The following is an 18620-nucleotide window of genomic DNA, read 5'->3' as shown; positions in this document are numbered from 1 at the left end:
AGAAAAATGGTGCTCCTAGAAATGGACTCATGGACATAGAAAGCCAACTGTGGTTAGCAGGCAGGAAAGGGGGGATTAACAGACACACGTTAATAAATATAAAATAAATGACAAGGACCTACTATATAGCACAGGGAACTATATTCAATTTCTTGTAATGAGTTGTACTAAAAACAATCTAAAACATATTTATACACATATGCATATGTTTATAACTGAATCTCTGCTGTACACCTGAAACTAACATTGTAAATTGACTACACTTCAATAAAAATTAATTTAAAAAAATAAGTAAAAATAAAAGCAACGCCATTAAGAAAAAATAAAACAACATTCTAATCCCCTTAGCTGTAGCTGCTGAAGATTTTTGGTTGCAAGCACCAAGTCCACTGGATCACTCCAGCACTGGCTGTCACTCTTTCTGACCATCAGAGAGTCACTTGGCTTCACTGAGGTTAATTTTCTCTTCTGTGAAAGGCTACAGTTGCAACTAATGATGTATAGAATCTCATCATTCACAAGCCCAACAATTAGTGAGGACTTCCCATGGGCCAGGCTCTGGAGAGATGAAAATATAGGGTCCCAGTTATATTCATGGGTAGAAGAAGTTTATGCCATAAAGACATTAATTCTTCCTATTTTGATAGACAGATTCATTGCAATTCTGATTAGAATTCCTACCAGATTTTTCATGGAATGTAACAAGTTAATTTATGGTCAAGAATAGCCAAGAAACTTCTTTAGAACCACCACTGGGAAGGGGTGGATTGGTCATTCATTTCCACTGGTCTTTCTGATGTGATGAAAACGTTCTGGAATAATAATTGTTGCACAAGTGTAAATATGCTAAAAGCTGCTGAATTGTACCATTTAAATGAGTGGACTTCATGGTGTGTGAACAATATCACAATAGAGCTGTTATATGAAAAAATATTTCTTGACAATTATTTTTCCCTCTATACTACTTAGTCTGCCCCACAATTTAAGAAAAACAAAAAACCAAAACAAACCAAACTCTGCCAGGAGCTCTTTAGGACTGCAATGTCCCTGGGTCTCCAACGCCTCTGGTGGTGCTGTTCCTGTTAACACACCAAGCTGGGCTGGGCTAGTTAGGGAATGTAACTGTCTTTTTAAAATCGATGGTCACACGTTTCACCCTGGGAGAGGGAAGGAAGGAGGATGACACAGCCTTATGCCTTCAGCTCATTTTTAACTGAACCAAGCCCTGCTTTCAACACTGTAATCCCTCTCACTATAAAAACACATGACACCAACAAGCACCGCCATCATAACACCTGAAAGTGTTCAAGGTACTTACCTGGGGCAGAAACACTGAGGGAGGAGACAGAAGCTCGCTTGGCACTGAGGATCCCTTTTCCCGACTCCACCAGAAGCTGGGCTTTACAGCCGGAGGCTCTCAGCCCAGGGAGCAGCGCAGACGCCACTGAGCTGTTCCTCAGGGAGCGGGAAAGGAAGACCAGGGCAGCCCCGGAGTCGCGGGGCAGGGAAATGGGTGGAAACGCGGGCTGCAGCCCCGCTCGGAGGCCATCCCCAGCCCCAGCCCCAGCTGCCCCGTCCGGGTCCGCAGACCCCGCCCGCCTGGGACGCAGCCCGCCCAGTTGTGGGGACGGGCCGGTGGCCGAGGAGAGGAAGCCCGGGAGGAGAGGACGCCAGCAGCGGACTGAGGGGAGCCCGGCTGGGTGAGAGGCGGCAGGTGCACACCTGGCCCCGGGAAGCTGTGGCACAGGGGCACTGGGGCAGGTGGCGCGGGCAGAGGGGTCTGGCCCGAGCAATTCAGGTGAACACAGGCTGACTCGCGCCCTCGTGGTCTGTGACACGCGGACCGCCCTCCCGCAGCCACCTGACCCCTTTCCCGGGAGACCCCACATTGCACTTCCACAGCCAGAGGCACCGGCCCCGGGCAGGAGCTAAAGGCCTGCCGGGCGACAGAGCTGAGAAGCCTTTGGGGCTAATCCCCGGCTCCGAGCTGGAGCTTCCAACCCGCGGTCCAGCTGACACCAACCGCCCATGCGCAGGAGGACCAGCAATCCGCTCTGGGTTCTGCGAGAGAAGGTGGGGCAGTGAGGGAGGGAAAAGATGGGAGGGGGAGGAGAGGAGGGAAAAAGTGGGGGGAGACAGATGGACAGGAAGAGCAAAGAGAAGGGAGGGATCTGGAAAGGGTAAGGTCCTAGCGGGGATGGAGAGAAAAAGCTTTACCTCTGGTGGCACCCTGAAGAAGGCGGCAGTCCTGCCTCTGTACCCTTCTGTAACACTTCAAGGCCCGCAGCTCAAGTTTTACCTCCCTGATCCAGCCCTCCATCCGATGCTGCTGCAGAACCCCTACGGGTATCACACCTGTTGCCCCCACGCGGAGCAGGGTTTTCTGTTGGTCTGGGAACCAAGCACCCGCAGGTGTTGTCGCTCAGAACTACCTTGGGAAGAGTACATATTCCCCTTTTACACGCTGGGAAACAGGCAGGCACGATCTTTGCCTTAGCTCCACTGTCCCAGGTGTTGGGCTGGCAGGGAGCGGGGTGGTTCAAGATCAGAGCCCCAGACAGAGCAGACTGCCTGAGTGTTGGTGCATAGTCCCCATCCGTCCTGGGTAAACCACACTCCACCCTAGTGGAACCATCAAGGGCTCACAGTAGTTCCCTGGGTGTGGGAGAGCTGTCCTCATGTGAAGGAAAAGCCCAGCTGGGCTAACAAGCTAAGTCACAAATCTAAGTGTGATAAGTGTCGGTTTACTGATCTAAATTCTGCTGGGCTAACTCGAAAATCTGAAGCTTAGTGTCAGTTTACTGGGCTAAAAAGCTAAGTCGTAAATCGAAGCTCAACAAGTGTCTATTACAAGTTGACAAGCACCAGTGTGCTGATTCCTTGCTTTTTGTTGCTTGAGCCTTATTGGCTAATACACCCTTACTTGTAATTTACCCTTTAAATCTTCATGTGTATGTCTTGGAGGTGGGTGCTCAGAACTTCGGAGCAGAAGCCCCTCTGAGCCCGCCGGCATAATAAATCTGAGTACGCCAACACTCCGAGTGGTGATTGTTCCTTGGCTGGCCTGTTGTTTCCATAACACTCAGTTCCAGTGCCCAGCTTGCTAGGTAGATAGGAGTGCTACCAAATCCAAATTCATTCTCTTCAGTGCAGGACAGGCCAATAAGTTGGGAGACCAGGTGTTGGGGCATGGAATAGCAAGTTTCTGTAGACCTAGATGGCAAACTAATGTCCTGGAAAACCATCTCCCCAAGTCAGAATTCAGGCTCTTTTCCTACGTGCTTGGTTGTTGCAATCTTCTTGGTGTAGGAATTCCTTCTTGTTAGAATCCTTTGTTCTTGCAGCTATCTGCCTGGGTCAAATCTCTGTAAACCTCTAACAAAACAAACGTTATTTTCTATTCTGCAATTTCTTATCTTTTTATGAATGAAAATGTGTTAAATATACTTAAAGATCAGAGCCTTCAGAATAGGTTTTCCTGTATATTTCAGGCTCTAAGCAACATTGTTTTACAAGCATGATGAAGCCTAGGAGACAGAGCATAGGGTTAAAGTCAAAGGAAAAGATCTAATATGGAGTCAGATCTGTTCTGTTCTATTACCCAGGCAGAAGCCACTTGAGGATTTAAATCCCTTTAAGTTAAATTAACTAAAACTTTAAAGGAATTTACATACATAGGTGGGAACGTGCATAGCATATCTGGAAAAGCACCCAAAGGATAGTAAACAGTGGCATCTCCAGGGAGGGCTGAAAGAAGAGAGGATGAGGGAAAACTTCTTTCATTTGTGTATTTTTGTGCTCTGTTTGAATTTTTTTTAACCATTTGCATGTATTTATTTTTCAGTTAAAAAAATGTGTAATGGAGCAAAGGAGTAACTAGCTCAGCAAATACAGCAGCCATGGAATCACTGAGTCATCACTTTTGATTTAAGCCAGGAAGCATTTATTGACTCTCACCTATGTGCCCAGTGCTGTTTTAAGACTTCTTTTATTATTATTATTATTATTATTATTATTATTACTATTTTTATTATTATTATTATTTTATGAAATAATAACAAGGTATCCCTCACCCCTGCCCATGGCTGGTGGAAAACCAACTGAGTTTTTATTGAGTTGTTTTCCAAGGAGTAGAGATGAGTTATAAACTGAACACATCTTCAGGGCAAAACAGTCGGAGTGGTTTTCCAGCAGGCCAGACAGCTATGAAGGGTTTTCAAGAGAGGCCCCCAGAGGCTGAGAGAGAAAGCTTCGAGGACCCTATAAAAAGCTGCCCAAACTGTCTTCTCCATGGCAATACTGAAATAGGAAAGAACAAATCTGACTCCATATTAGATCTGTTCCTTTGACTTTAACAAAGCCAAGTTAATACTCTCCGGTCTTTTCATGGGTTATGATGTCACAGAGGAGATGGACAGGTCAACAAGGAACCACTCTGCCGTGATCACGGATCCGGGGAGCGGGATGGGCGGCAACATGTGTGACGCAGCTGTAGCCGTGCCCGCGTTTCTAGGCAGGTACCCAAAGTCTCCTCGACAAGATGTCAAACACTTGTGCCCACGTCCTCATCACCTGACATGTTTTAAAGAGAAATGGAAATGTATAAAAGGCCAATAACCTTGGTGGGTACACCGTCCAAAGAGCAAAGTCACAGTTTGACAACTGGCCATCTCGGTTCCCTGGGCTTCATTCTTGGGGAACCTTAAAAACCACTCCTCTGTCCTTAAGAAGTGCTGCATATTTGTCCTATCTTTGGCTCAGGGATGGAGCACGTTCAAGTGAACTTTAATGTCTTTACAGTTTTGACTGTCTTTCTCCAGGTTCACTTGTCCATTCTAAAGAGGCCTGAGCTAAGTCCATCCTCCGTAAGATCTATTCCCTCCAGTGACTGCTCATTGAGCCTGCAATTAAGGGCCAGCAGAACAAGAATGTCCTTAGCTAAAAAGTTCACCCACCCTTCACTGCTTTCTTAATCTCCTCTCCTGGCTAATTGCAACAGACTATCACCTCCCTCCACCAAGCTCCCCAACTATGTCAGTTTGTCTCCCCAAAGAGAAGGTAAGGTCCATAAAAGAGGAGACAACTCCATAGTCACCTCTGAATTCCTAGCATAAAGTAATGTTAAGAAATAGAACTATGATTATGGCTTCTTTCCTTTAAAACCTTTCTGGTTATTTGATTGAGACCTTGGAAGACAGGTGTTTGCAGTCAAGTATCTTGATCCTCAAGACTCGGGAGGCCTTTTTCGGAATGGCTGCTCACTGATTCATTCAAACCACAGCTTCTCATTCCAGGAGTAGCTGTGATTCTCTGCCAGGAGTTTGTGGTCACTCTCATGCCAGAAGAGCTTTAAACTATATCCTTACTTTGGATTTGTTATTTTTCCCCTCTTCCAAAAAAATTGACTTTCCTTACTGTCTTACCTTGAGGAATTTTTTTTCATAGTTAACCCTTTAGTAAACCATGCTTCTCGGGATGGGTTTGGCCTTACATATGATCAGTCATCCAACTCCCAGTGTGAGAAGACTCGGGCTCACATCCTACCCTCCTGTCAAGGCAACTGAAACTCAGTACAGGAGCCAACAGGCACCCCAGGGCTTCTAAGGCTCGCATATCACCCAGAATCCCTGCTTTCTGGTTTGTCTTGGCTTCTGAGGATTTCCCCTCACTTTCTTCACAATTAGCTGTGCAGCTTGAAAGATGAAGAAGGAAGGTTTTATTTCTTAATCAGCATTTTAAGAAACTTGTGTAATGAAGGTTTTCACGAGTTTCTAGAACCCTCCGTTGCCGAGACAGAAAACACACTAGATATTTTCTAAGTTTAGCTATCATGTGTATTTTTTCTTTTCTTTTCTTTTCTTAACTGCAAATAGACATTTTTTAATTAAAAAAAATAAGGCCCCAAATAGGATAGAGACTTGAAGGGGCATACAAAATTAAAGGGCAAAGACAGAAAAATGATAAATACTCTACAAGGTTAATATAATACTTACACTATGGATCAGATCAACAATTCTCAGTAACAGCTAATTGAAATATGTCCATGAGGTAAAACGTCTCTCCTGTCAGGAGATGGCTAACAGAAAATAGAATTAAAACAACAAACTAAAATTCTAAGTCTGGAGAGGTACAGAATTCTACCAGCTAAATGTGTCTTCTTCTGGAAAAGAGGGAGGCTCACCAGCTCTTTACTGTGGAGCCTGAGCCCAGGGGATGGCGGTGAAGTGAGCTCTGTAAGTACCCAATAGCAAACTTGTGATGAATAAAGAGATGTGAGCTTTGATGACAGAGATGATACTACTATTCACTTGTCCTGTAAAGTATGTCTTCACGTTCTGTGATCAATACCTCGCCGTCCTCAGGGATTAAGATTATAGGAAAATTCACGGCCCGGGCCCAGACCTCCTCTTTGAGCTCATGACAATGCACTTAGATGTCTCAAAGGCAACTCGAGCTCCACCTGCAAAGAGCTGACTTCACGGTGCTCCTCCCATAGCCATCCTACCCAGGGCCCCTGGTCGGGGGGCAAGGTCTCCCTGCCTCTCCCAGCTCAGGCCCATCACTCACAGATGTGACTGGACCCCACCTTCAGGGCCCAGATTTCCTCAGTCACCGAGTCCCACCACCCACACCTGACCTACCAGGTACTCACTGGCACTCACTCAGCACTGACTGTGTGCTGGGGTCCATGCTGCACACTGTGCACACGTTATCTCACTGGATCGCCACAGCAGTCCTGGGAGGTCGGTATATCACTTCTTCAATTGATTAGATAAATTGTTTACTTCCTTGAGTGCATCATCCAAAGTGACACAGCTACTCAGCCACAAAACTGGGACTGAAAACCACTTGAAAATTCTACACTCCTGCACCTGGCAGCCACCCTAATCTGACTCATCACATCACCTCCTGCAGAGCCTTCTAAATGTTTCTAAGCATTCTACAAGACAAAAGTGATCTACGAGAGCACCCCTCTCCACTACTTAAGATCTGTCAATGACGGTCCACTGCCCTTAGGAGAAAGCCCCACTGGGCCTGAGCACAGCCCAATGGCCCGGCATCCACGTTCCCTGCGCGGCCTCGCCGCCTCACCCACCACACAGATCTACACGTGCCGTGTCCAGGACAGGGATGCTGACTCCGTACAACCCGGGACTCGTCTCACTCAAACAATGATCACCTTCTTCAGTGTTCACCCTCTTCACTGCTGACGATCAGAAAAATATTTTCTCAGGATGAATCAATATCTTTTTCCTTACAACTTCCTGTCATTGATAATGAGCTCCATCCAAAATACAGAAGACCTAATTCTCAGTCTCCTTATCTGTAAAGTGAGAATAACAAGGAAATATATGAAGTTTTAAGTGAAATAATATACATGTGAGGCTGAGGGACAATTCCCAACATACAGTAAGCACTCAATATGTGCTTACTTAATATTAATAGGAATATATTGCATTCCAGCAACCTTAACTCAATGTTTTATGGCTTTGTCCAACAGACTACAGACAAACATTTGGACGAACACCTTTGAGCAGATCAGCCCAAGCGTGCTGGTAGAGGTAAGCACTGACTCCAGTTACAGCTGAAGCCAACCAGCACTACGGGGCTGGGGCAGTTTGCTCAAACTCTTACATGTTGCTTGAGAATTTAGTTGTCATTAAGGAATAAAGACAGGAGTTCTTTAGTCAAAATTCCTGAAACATATATCTTCAAAGATTGATGCAAATTTGATTTCAAGTACAACACTCTCACTAGAAATTATTTGAAAATGATAGTCTTAGCTCCTCTGCACATCAAAAGGGCATGATCTTAATGTATCTGACTACACCAAAAGTGTTGTTTAAAGGAATTTAAGATGAAGCCATCCTAAATAAGCTCTCAGTATCATCTCCACAAAGCCCCAACCAAGGGTCTCAATTCTCACTTCCACATAGGTGTTCAGGTAGCTTAACCTGGGTCTAGGTTTCTTATAACATGGGGGTGGGAAGAGTTGTGGATAGATTTATGTAGCAAATATAAACCTAGAGTATTTGCTGTGTAGAAATCCTAGAAATAAACAAATTAATATATAGTCCTACCCTCAAGAAGCTCAGCCTTTCCATTTACAACAGCATTAAAAATAAAATGAGAGATACATTTAACAAAAATTTACAAGATTTGTACATTGAATATTTTGATGTATCACCGAAATAATACTTAAAAGATCTACATATATGGAACACATCCCATGTTCATGGAATGGTAGACAATATTGTTAAAAATGTTAAGACTCCCCAAAGTGAGTTACAAATTCAGTGGAGTCCTTATCAATATTCCAGCTGACTTCTTTGCAAAAATTGAAAAAGTGATCCCAAAATTCATATGGAAGTGCAAGGGGCCCAGGTCAGCCAAAACAATCTTGAAAAAGCAGAGCAAAGTTGGAGGACTCACTTTAAAGTGTACTAAAAAGCTATAGTACTAAGTCAGAATGGTACTGGCATAAGTTTGGATAAATAAATCTATGAGACATAATAAAAACCCAGGGGGAAAAACTTACATTTACAGTCAGTTTTCCACAAGGGTGTCAACAACACTCCATTGAAAGAATAGTCTATTCAACAAATGGTGCAGGGAGTGCTGAGTATCTGCAGGCAAAAGAATGAATCTGGAATCTGGACCCCCATATTTTAAATAAATAAAAATTAATTCAAAATTGATCACAGACAGAAACGTAAAAACTAAACCTATAAACTTTCTAAAAGAAGACACATTATAAATCTTTGTGGTCCTAGGATAGGCTTTGGTTTCCTAGATACAATACGAAGAGCACAAGTGATAGAAGAAAAAAGCAGATAAACTGGACTTCATCAAAGTTAAAACTTTTTGTTACAAATTACATCATCAAGAAAGTGAAATGACAGGGGAAGGGGGTATATCAAGTGACAGAGTGTATGCTTAGCAAGAAAAATAAAATAAATCAATACATCTAATTACCTCCCCTGTAAAGAAATTGTTTTAATGCTTAAAAAAACTAAAGTGAAAGGACAATATGCAGAATAGGAGAAAAATTTTGCAAAGCATGTATCTAAGAAGAGACTAGTATTCAGGATATATAAAAAATGCTTACAACTGAACAATACAAAGAAAATCGACCCAATGTTTAAATTTGCCAAGGATTTAAATAAATACACAAATGGCCGATAAGCACATGAAAAGAAGCTCAGCATCACTAGCCAAATCAAAATCAAAATGAGTTCTCATTTTACACCCACTAGGACGGTTTTAATCAAATCATGGACAATAACAAGTGTCGTTGAGGAGGCAGAGATACCTCATTTGCGGCCAGTGGAAAGGGACAATGGTGCAGCTTCTTTGGAGAAGTCTGGTGTTTCCTCAAAAGGTTAGAGTTATATGGCTCAGCAATTCCACTCCTACATGTAGAGTCATCCCTCAGTATCCTCGGGGGGTTGGTTTCAGGAACCCCCCACCCTGGATAACATAATCCAAGGATGTTCGAGTCCCTTTACAATCAGCCATCTGGATCCATGAAGTGGAAATTACAGATATGGCGGGCCAACTCTACAGCCAACAGAATGAAAACATATTCTCACAAAAACTTGCACATCAATATTCATGGCAGTATCATTCAGAGTAGCCAAAGGTTACAAACAATATCCATCCATCAATGAACGGATAAAGAAAATTACCAAGAATAGGCCCACAAACTTTTGGTCATTGAATCTTTGAGAAAGGAGGTGAGAACATACAATGGAGTAAAGACAGCCTCTTCAGCAAATGGTGTAGGGATAACTGGACAGCTGCATGTAAATGAATGAAGTTAGACTACTCCCTCACAGCATACACAAAAATAAATTCAAAATGGGTTAAAGACTTAAACATGTATACAAGACACTATAAACCTCTTAGAAGAAAACATAGGCAAAATATCTGACATACATCTCAGCAATGTTCTCCTAGAGCAGTCTACTCAAGCAATAGAAATACAAGCAAAAATATACAAGTGGGATGTAATTAAACTTACAAGGTTTTGCACAGCAAAGGAAACAGTAAGCAAAACTAAAAGACAACCTATGAAATGGGAGAAAATAGTTGAAATAAATGAGACTGACAAGGGCTTAATTCCCAGAATATGTAAACAGCTTTTACACTTCATAAGAAAGAAAAACAAACAATTCAATTCAAAAATGGGCAGAAGGCCTAAAGAAGCTTTTCTCCAATGAAGACATACAAATGGCCAATAGTCACATGAAAAAATGCTCAATATCATTATCAGAGAAATGCAAATCAAAACTGCAATCAAATATCACATCTCACCAGTCAGAATAGGCATCATTCAGAAGTTCACAAACAATAAATGCTGGAGAGGCTGTGGAGAATAGGGAACTCTACTACACTGTGGTTGCAGTTTGGTAGAGCCATTGTGGAAAACAGTACAGAGGTTCCTCAAAAGACAAAACATTGACCTCCCATATGACCCAGCAATCCCACTCCTGGGCATATATCCAGAAGGAACCGTAATTCAAAAAGATACCTACACCCCAATATTCACAGCAGCACTATTTACAATAGCAAGACATGGAAACAACCTAAATGTCCACTGACAGATGACTGGATAAAGAGGTTGTAGTATATTTGTACAATAGACTACTATTCAGCCATAAAAAAATAATAAAATAATGCCATTTGTAGAAACATGAATGGACGTGGAGAATGTCATTCTAAGTGAAGTAAGCCAGAAAGAGAAAGAAAAATACCATATGAGATCGCTCACATGTGGAATCTAAAAAAACAAACAAACAAAAAGATAAACTTATCTACAGAACAGAAACAGACACACAGACATAGAAACCAAACTATGGTTACCAGAAGGGAGAGGTTGTGGGAAGAAATAAATTGGGAGTTCAAGATTTGCAGATACTGAGTATGTATAGAGTAAACAACAAGTTTATACTGTATAGCACAGGAGAATATATTTAATAACTTATAGTAACTTATGTTGAAAAAGAATATGAAAATGAATACATGTATGTTCCTATATAAATGAAGTGTTGTGCTGTACACAAGAAACTGATGCAAAATTATAAACTGACGCAACATTATAAACTGACTAGAATTCAATGAAAATATTTTTAAATAGAGAAAAAACGAAAAAAAAAGAAAAAGGATATTATAAAACCAAAAGAATAAAGTACTGACTGAGGCTACAACATGGATGAACCTTGAAAGTTTATACTAAAATAAGCCAGACACAAAAGGGCAAACAGTGCCCTTTTAGGTGAACTGTATCTAAGCCTTTATTGTACTATTCCAGTAAATTTTCTGGAAGTTTGAACTCTCAAAATCAAAATAAAATGTATTATTCATTAAAAACCTAAAATGATTCCTCAAAGGAGGGCTTTAATTATTAAATGCAGAAATGCATGTAAAGCTCCTGGAACAACACTTTGCACATCCAAACACAGTCACTGCTGTCACTGCCACTCAGAGGGTGGTGCCAGCGCTGATGAGGGCTGCCTCCAGTTGCTCCCCTGCAGACAGGAGTGAGGGCCTGGGCTCTGACAGGAAGGGTGACCGGGAACATGGGTTAGACAGAGCCACGCCCCAGACTTTGTATTACCCAACTTTCTTATACAAACTGCTCCATCTAACATAAACACGCTACAGGGATGGATCTTACGACACAGGGAATATAGCCAATGTTTTACAATAACTATAAATGGAGCATAACAATAAAAATTGTGCAACTATTGTACACCTGAAACATATCATATTGTAAATCAGCTATACTTTTATAAAATGTTAAAAAATAATTTTAAAATGTTATCACTTCAGTATTCAATTCGGTTTTTAAGTAACTAATAAACAGCTTAGAAAGTATAAAACATTTAAGTGTGATAAGTTTGTTTACATAATTATTTACTTTCAGCCTCCTGCTAAAAGAGAAATTAAACAATTTTTAACACAGCTTAACAACCATAACAACAAAAAGACAAAAGTTAGAGTGAAGAGAAAATGGAGATTCAATACTTAAATGAAACCAGGGGGAAGTAAACTCATAAAAACGAATGCCATGAAGTCAGGGTAAGTGTTAAAGGCCGACTAGAAATTCAGCCGTAAGATTCTTGGCAGCTAAAGCAAAAAGTAAAAGATGATGGGGCGGGTGGTAGAGCTCAGTGGTAGAGCGTGTTCTTAGCGTGCACGGGGTCCCGGGTTCAACCGCCAGGGCCTCCTCTAACAGATAAATACACCTAATTACCTACCCCCCCAAAAGAGCCCCAATGAAAAGAAAAAGAGAAATTTCTTTCCTAAGAAAACCTGATGTTAAATTTAGATTAAATACTTGAAAAAAAAAAAGAAAGAAAAATAGAAAAAGATGAGTGACACAAGCGATAATGCCCGTGAGATAAATCTGCGGTGGCTGCTGGCACGTCCCCATGTCCCACGTGGGAAAATCTGAAACAACCTTCTCACCACTCAGAGTCATCTTCAGCACACCCCACCCCTCACCCTGTTAAATGCAGGAGCACAGGCAGGGCCCGGCCTTTGCTCTCTCTGTGTCAACACAGTGAGACAGGATGGAAGGGGCCAGAGCACAGCCATTCAATGAAGGCCACAGCAATTAACATCAAAATGGTGAAGGATTCAACCCCCAGTAGGCCTTGAGGCTCAGGGTGAAGAGATTTTACTTCTAGCAGATCTTGAGCTTCATTATACACCCGTTGTAATAGTAACATGGTGAATAACACGCCCCAAGGCACCATGGCCATCCCAAGGCTAGCCACAAAAGGTCAAACGGTGGGAAATGGCCAACTCCCTGGGAATCCCAGCCCCTTGCCCTTAGGCTGCTCCTTCTAATTATTAGCACATAAAACAACCAAGCCCATGAAAACCAGCAACACAGCGCCACCTCGCGGTCATCACTCTCTCTCCCTCTTCAGAAAAGGCCCACATTTTGTCTGTGGAGTGTGTACCTACTTTTAATCTGAGCACCCAACCCCCACACCTCGTGGCATTTCTCCTGCCTTTCAATGTGTCTCTGTGAATAAATCTACCTTTACTCAACAGTGGCTTGCTCTTGAAACCTTTCCTGCATGAAGCCAAGGACCCACGTCTGGTGGGGCACATTCCAGGGGCTCAACCAAAGCCTGGGACACAGCCCTTCCCATGCCCCACATATGTTTTCTTGTATCAACAGTACTGGGATGTGAAGGGAGTTCTGAGGCCCCAGCTAAGGGACAGAAGTAGCCCCCAGGACCAAAATGGCGGGCAGCCCCTCCCCCAGCAGGGGCCCTGAGGTCAGCCCGGTTCTCTGTGGTTCTCTGTTGTGCTGACTCCCAAGCCAGAGAGCGTTCTCCTAGGCCTGTCCCCACAAAAGCCTTATCTCCAAAATGCAAGCACATCATGTCACAGTCCTCTTATTCAACCAGGAAATTTTCAGCCCACTTTTTCCTTCCCTAGTAAAGAATCTATCTGTCCTCCCTCCCATCCCACCACTTCTTTCTTTGTGAGAACTCTATACTCCCCATACACCATCCTGAACGCAGGAGCCTTGCTGGCTGGGACCGAGATGTTTCAGTCTCACACAGCCTGCATCCTTTCACTTTCCCCTTTCTACCTTAAAAAGCCTTTCCTGAGTCTCCCACCCCTCTGATTCTGAACTTCACAAAGTGCTGAGGTTGCATGCAGTCACTGTGTGCATACCTCCCAGGTTTTGACTAGGTTTCCTTCACAAGATCTTCATTAAGGAGCTTCATCAAGAAGTTTAAAGAGTCTTTTCTTACATCGGAGTGGAGGAGCCTGCATAAAATTTAAATGGCCTTGAAGAGAGAGTTAACCAGGGACAGAGAGGTCATAGGTCTTAGTCAACAGTGTCACGAGGCAAAATGTTCTTCGAAGGCTCAGAGTGGCTTCTGAACATGGAGTCGGGAGGGAGGAGGTGCCAGGCTGTGAGTGGGATGAGTGACACTGGGTACGCTACCCCAGCTGGGGAATTATTGGATTTTGTTCTAGTTTTCCAAAGAATTTCTTACCACCTTTTCTCTTATTGTCACATACCATTTCCTACGGATTAAGAAAATCAATGTCAGTCATTTGGGCCACTTGGTAGAAGCTACACGATGCCATTCACAGGGCTGGGATGTAACAGCCACACCAGTCTAGGTTGAAAGACCAGTAGGGGTATTTCCATGGTAATCACGGGCATGCAGCAAACTCCCCAGCTTCAATTACCTCATCTCAAAAGTGGGGCCAAAAAAACTACCAAGCAAAGTGCGTGATGATTATGGCCGACATCTCTTTACTAGGTAAGTGCCCGTGACAGCTGACACTGGATTAGGAATGAATATGATCAACGAGGCACAGTCAGCCTGGTTACATGCAACCTGCCTTCATGCCTTGGTGCAGGAGCGGAGTTTGTTTAGCTGAAATGAACGCCCCCAGAGCAGCCCTGAAGGGAAAGCTCCCAGCTCTGCACGGCGAGGCGTGTTCCTTTCCTTCTCTGAGCTGATAACAGTTTGCAGTCGTCTGTTTTTACATTTATCCCTTTAGTACCTGCCTCCCCTCCGGAGTTTTTGCTTAAGCAGAACAGGTCCAGGTTTGTGTTGCTGCCTGCCGGATATTCTGGGCTGGGAGACAGGCGACTCCACGTCTGGCTCTGGTGCTGAATGGAGAGGGCAGAAAGCCCAGGGGCCCATGCTGAACAGAGGCCCCTGCACCCAAAATTTTGGTCTGACTTTGGGCAAATTACACCGTCTTCTTTACCCTAAGATTCCTCATCTGTTCATGAAAATAACTGCCAATGGCACGTAGAGTTTCAAGGATTAAAGGAAATCACCAAATTCACAACTTATTCAAGGGGCTACCACTACGTCCTCAACAGGCACATGCTACCTTTACGGCTGTAACACACGCTAAGCGGGGCGGAAGGACACAGTGAACACTGCTAAGTGCCTGTTAAGTGTTTCATGTGTGTTATAATACTGTTTAAAACTTACAACAAACCCAGGAAGAAACGAATATTATAATGCATATTTCACAGATTCACCAACAGTTTAATGGAGGTTACACTCTAGTCCAAGGTCCTTTGGTGAGGAAATGGCGATTTAAACCTGAATCTGAGCCCAGGCCTGGGCTACACCTCTCTCCAATCCACCTCACCACTTGCCTATGAAATCCACCTGTCCAATACACGATTGCACAGGTCAGCTCTTAAATGCAAAGTGTGCCACCGTTTGTCAATGTTTGTTAATTACCATAAAGTGCTCTCAGAAACCGCTACAGAAAAGACAGGTTGACCCACATCCCTGCCAACAAAGAAGAGATATTCAGCCTTGCGTTCTCCTGTAATGTGCAGAAACCCTTTCCTACACCACCAAATTCAAATGTATGCTTCCTCAATGTTTATGTTTGCACACGGCTTATTAAAGTAGAAGGTACCTGCAGTAATTCCATCTCGTTTCCTTTGCAAGTTTCCAGATTATCCACAATCAGTCTGTGAATGAAAATACTACAATGTGAATTAAAATACTACAACCATGTCAGTAAACAAAGAATGCTGAAACCAAGTCATCAAGGCTGCCGCCACCCCCCAGTGCGGACAGACCTGAAGCCCAGCCTCTACAGCCACTCACAATGCTGCCCTCTGAACAGACTGAGAATAAGAAGACAGGATAATTGCCCTAGATAGCTAGGTGCTTGTCTAAAGAATGAATCCAGTGAGGTCAAATGATACATACAAAGGCACTAAATTCTTTAACTTGAGATGCCTGGATTTCTTTAGATAACAAGCAATCTTTTATTGTTCCAACTCCCTGGTCTTTGTTGTAAAACTCCTATATAATCCTAGTTCCTCCCCTACTTCTTGGGAGCAGTCCCTCAGACAGATTTGAAGGCTGTCATCCCGCCTCGAGTCCTCCCGCCTAATAAAGTGTAACTCTAAACTTTCAGGCTACACATTTCTTTCAGTCGACAAGTCCCAGAATAGACACAACTCATCAATTCTGTAATGGAACACACTGGATCAGGAACCAAAAGCGTGTTCTAGTCCAGAAAAACTACGGGTCCCTCTTTCTTTCTGTCATTATACAATCCCACCAGAACTCATTAATTTGCTGTCTGCTCATCTGGCAACCAAACTCAGAGAAGAGTCAACTCAGCAGAGTGCTCTACTCGGGAGAACACCCCGCAGCAGCACTGCAGGCTACCTGCCCTCCCGAACGCTCTGCCGACCCCTAGTGTCCTCCGTGGAGACCAGGCCAACAGAGGTGTTCCCAACAGCTGCAAAGTCCCACAGATTAAATAAAAGCATTATATTTTCTACGATATGTTATGCATATTACCATCTCTGAAAACAGCTTTGCCAGAAGCCCAAATTTTCCACATTAATCTGCATAGGCAATTCCGGCCCCCAAGGGAAAACAAGTCTTATGATGATGCTAAGGCCTCCAAAGTCCTCTCCAGGACCATCAACCAAACTGCCTGCAGGCCTGCAGCTGCAGGCGGCTACATGTCTGTTTTTAAAGCAACCCCTTCCTGCCCTCGGGCGCTACAAAGTCCCTCTATGCCCTCCCATCTCAGGGTAAGAGCAGCCACTGCAGAAACTTGCAGGGCAGCACTGACAGGACTGGACACAGAGGATCAGAGCTAAACTAAGCCTTCTGATGACACGAGCTTGTCACTGTGTCATTTTACAGATGAAGGTATATATAGAGAGGTGGGGTGATCTTGCTCAAAGTCACACAGCTAATAAGTGGCAAAGTCTATAACTCAGCTCCACCCTCTGGCGTGACGCTCCAGCTGGGACACCCACAGGGTTCTCTCGTGCCTGCCTGACCAGTCCTTTACTGTCACTCATAACCCACCACAGTGTCTGACCCTAGCCTGACTTTTCAGCCTCTTCTCCCTCTAGTTTCTCAGGAACAAGGCTGCTCGGGCCATTGTGTGACTTCCGGCTCCCCAAACCCTCAGTGCTCAGGGTGGTCTTGCCTGTGCAACCAGCACCCTGCTCAGAGGCTCTTCCTCCCCTGCAGGAGGACGTTTCCACTCTCCGCAGGGACACCCCCTCAGGGAAGCGCTCTTCTCCCCCTCAGCACGGCAGGTGTCCCAGGCCACATCCCGAGCTGCCCCATTAGGACTGCCTGTGCCCAGGTCTGCTAGTCAGACCAGCAGCCTCAGAGCCAGGGATTATGCCCGGGTCTCCCTGCAAACCTACTGCCCGCCTCACAGCCCCCAGCCAGTAGGTCACCTGGAAGTCACAGCAAGTGCCCCACCCAATCCCGAAATCTCTTCATTTGCCAGCACCGCTGATGACTGGTCTCCAAAGTTTGGTCAGTTTCACACAAAACAGCAGCTTCCACTGAAGCTGAGGGTTTTCACTTCTGCTCCCCATCCTTAATGGAAACGTCAAGGGAAACCAAAAGACCTTTTCTCAACCCTTTTCTGATGACACATTCCCACCCACAATACTCACATGCTCAAGAGTTTTGGGTCCACGTGATTTTGTTTCCCTTATGCTAAGTGGCTCAAAACACTGCAGGATTCTTTCTCTTTTGAGAGTATTTGTTTGTACTGAGTTTATTGACTTTAATCCCTTTTTGTCTCTCTCTTAAGTGTCCCTAGCAGTTGCCACTTCTTACTCCCTTCAGCAGCCTCCCTCCCATCATCTAGTCTAGGAAATCATCTGTGATGAGGGGCCCGGGGGCAGTCACAGAAAATGGAACAAAGGTACAGAGAGGCTACATAATTTGCCCGAGAAGATCAGCTTCAAGCCCCAAAACTGTGTGTCACGTCCCTCTGTTTAACACTTATGCTAAACTAGTTAACTTTTTATAGATTATGGTTATAAACAGATGAGGTATCAAAATACATAGAAGGACACACATCAACTCTAAGATGTTTATTAACTCCACTATTTTGTTTCTATTTATTTTATTTCTATTAAATAATATTAGGAACCTCTTCAGTCAATATAACAAAATGTTAATGGGTGTTAAATCCAGAATATAGAGGCGTAAGTGTATCATTACTCATAATTATTTGTATGCTCACAAGACAAAATGATTTGAACGTCTCTCTCCCCTCCCCCTACTCGCTACTGGCTCTCACCTGAGCTCCCAGACCACACATTTAACAGCCTTTCACTTTATCCACAGCTGAACTCATCAGGGTTCCCCCAAAGCTCCCTCTGCAGCTTTCCCTGCTCAGAGAACAGCAGGACCATCATTTACCTCATTAATCCACCCAGAAACCTGGGCCTTACTCCATCCTACCTTCACAGACATCATTCATCCTTTCCTTTTTACCATCTAAACATGCCTAAAATCTGTTCGTTTTTTCCCGGTGACTGTCCCACTGACTGTCCCACCGCTCAGGTAGAAGCCACCAACACTGCCCACCTGGACTCACGAGTCTCCCACGTGGCCTTCCAGCTGCTCTCCCCTACTTGAGACAAATTGGATTTTGTCACTCCCGTTCTTTTATGACTCTTTTCAAACCTAGTGTTCTTAGAAGAAACTCCAAGTCCTTCACATGGTGAAGGTGTTTGCCATGAAACTGTCAGCTCAGGGAGGGCACACCCCCTCCTCCTTGGCCCTCCTCTTTCCCTAAGCCCCGCCCTCTCC

General features: G+C 44.0%; 1 protein-coding gene across 2 annotated transcripts in view; it reads right to left on the bottom strand.

The window, feature by feature from the left end:
• Positions 1-18620, bottom strand: part of LOC135320998 (trafficking protein particle complex subunit 9-like) — a 115198-nt gene that overhangs the window by 62569 nt on the left and 34009 nt on the right. The window lies entirely within an intron of this gene.

The sequence above is a fragment of the Camelus dromedarius genome, unplaced genomic scaffold (genome assembly GCF_036321535.1).
Source record: "Camelus dromedarius isolate mCamDro1 unplaced genomic scaffold, mCamDro1.pat HAP1_SCAFFOLD_200, whole genome shotgun sequence".
Taxonomy (NCBI): Eukaryota; Metazoa; Chordata; class Mammalia; order Artiodactyla; family Camelidae; genus Camelus; species Camelus dromedarius.
The sequence above is the reverse complement of the archived record's forward strand: the minus strand, read 5'-3'. Positions and strand labels throughout refer to the sequence as shown.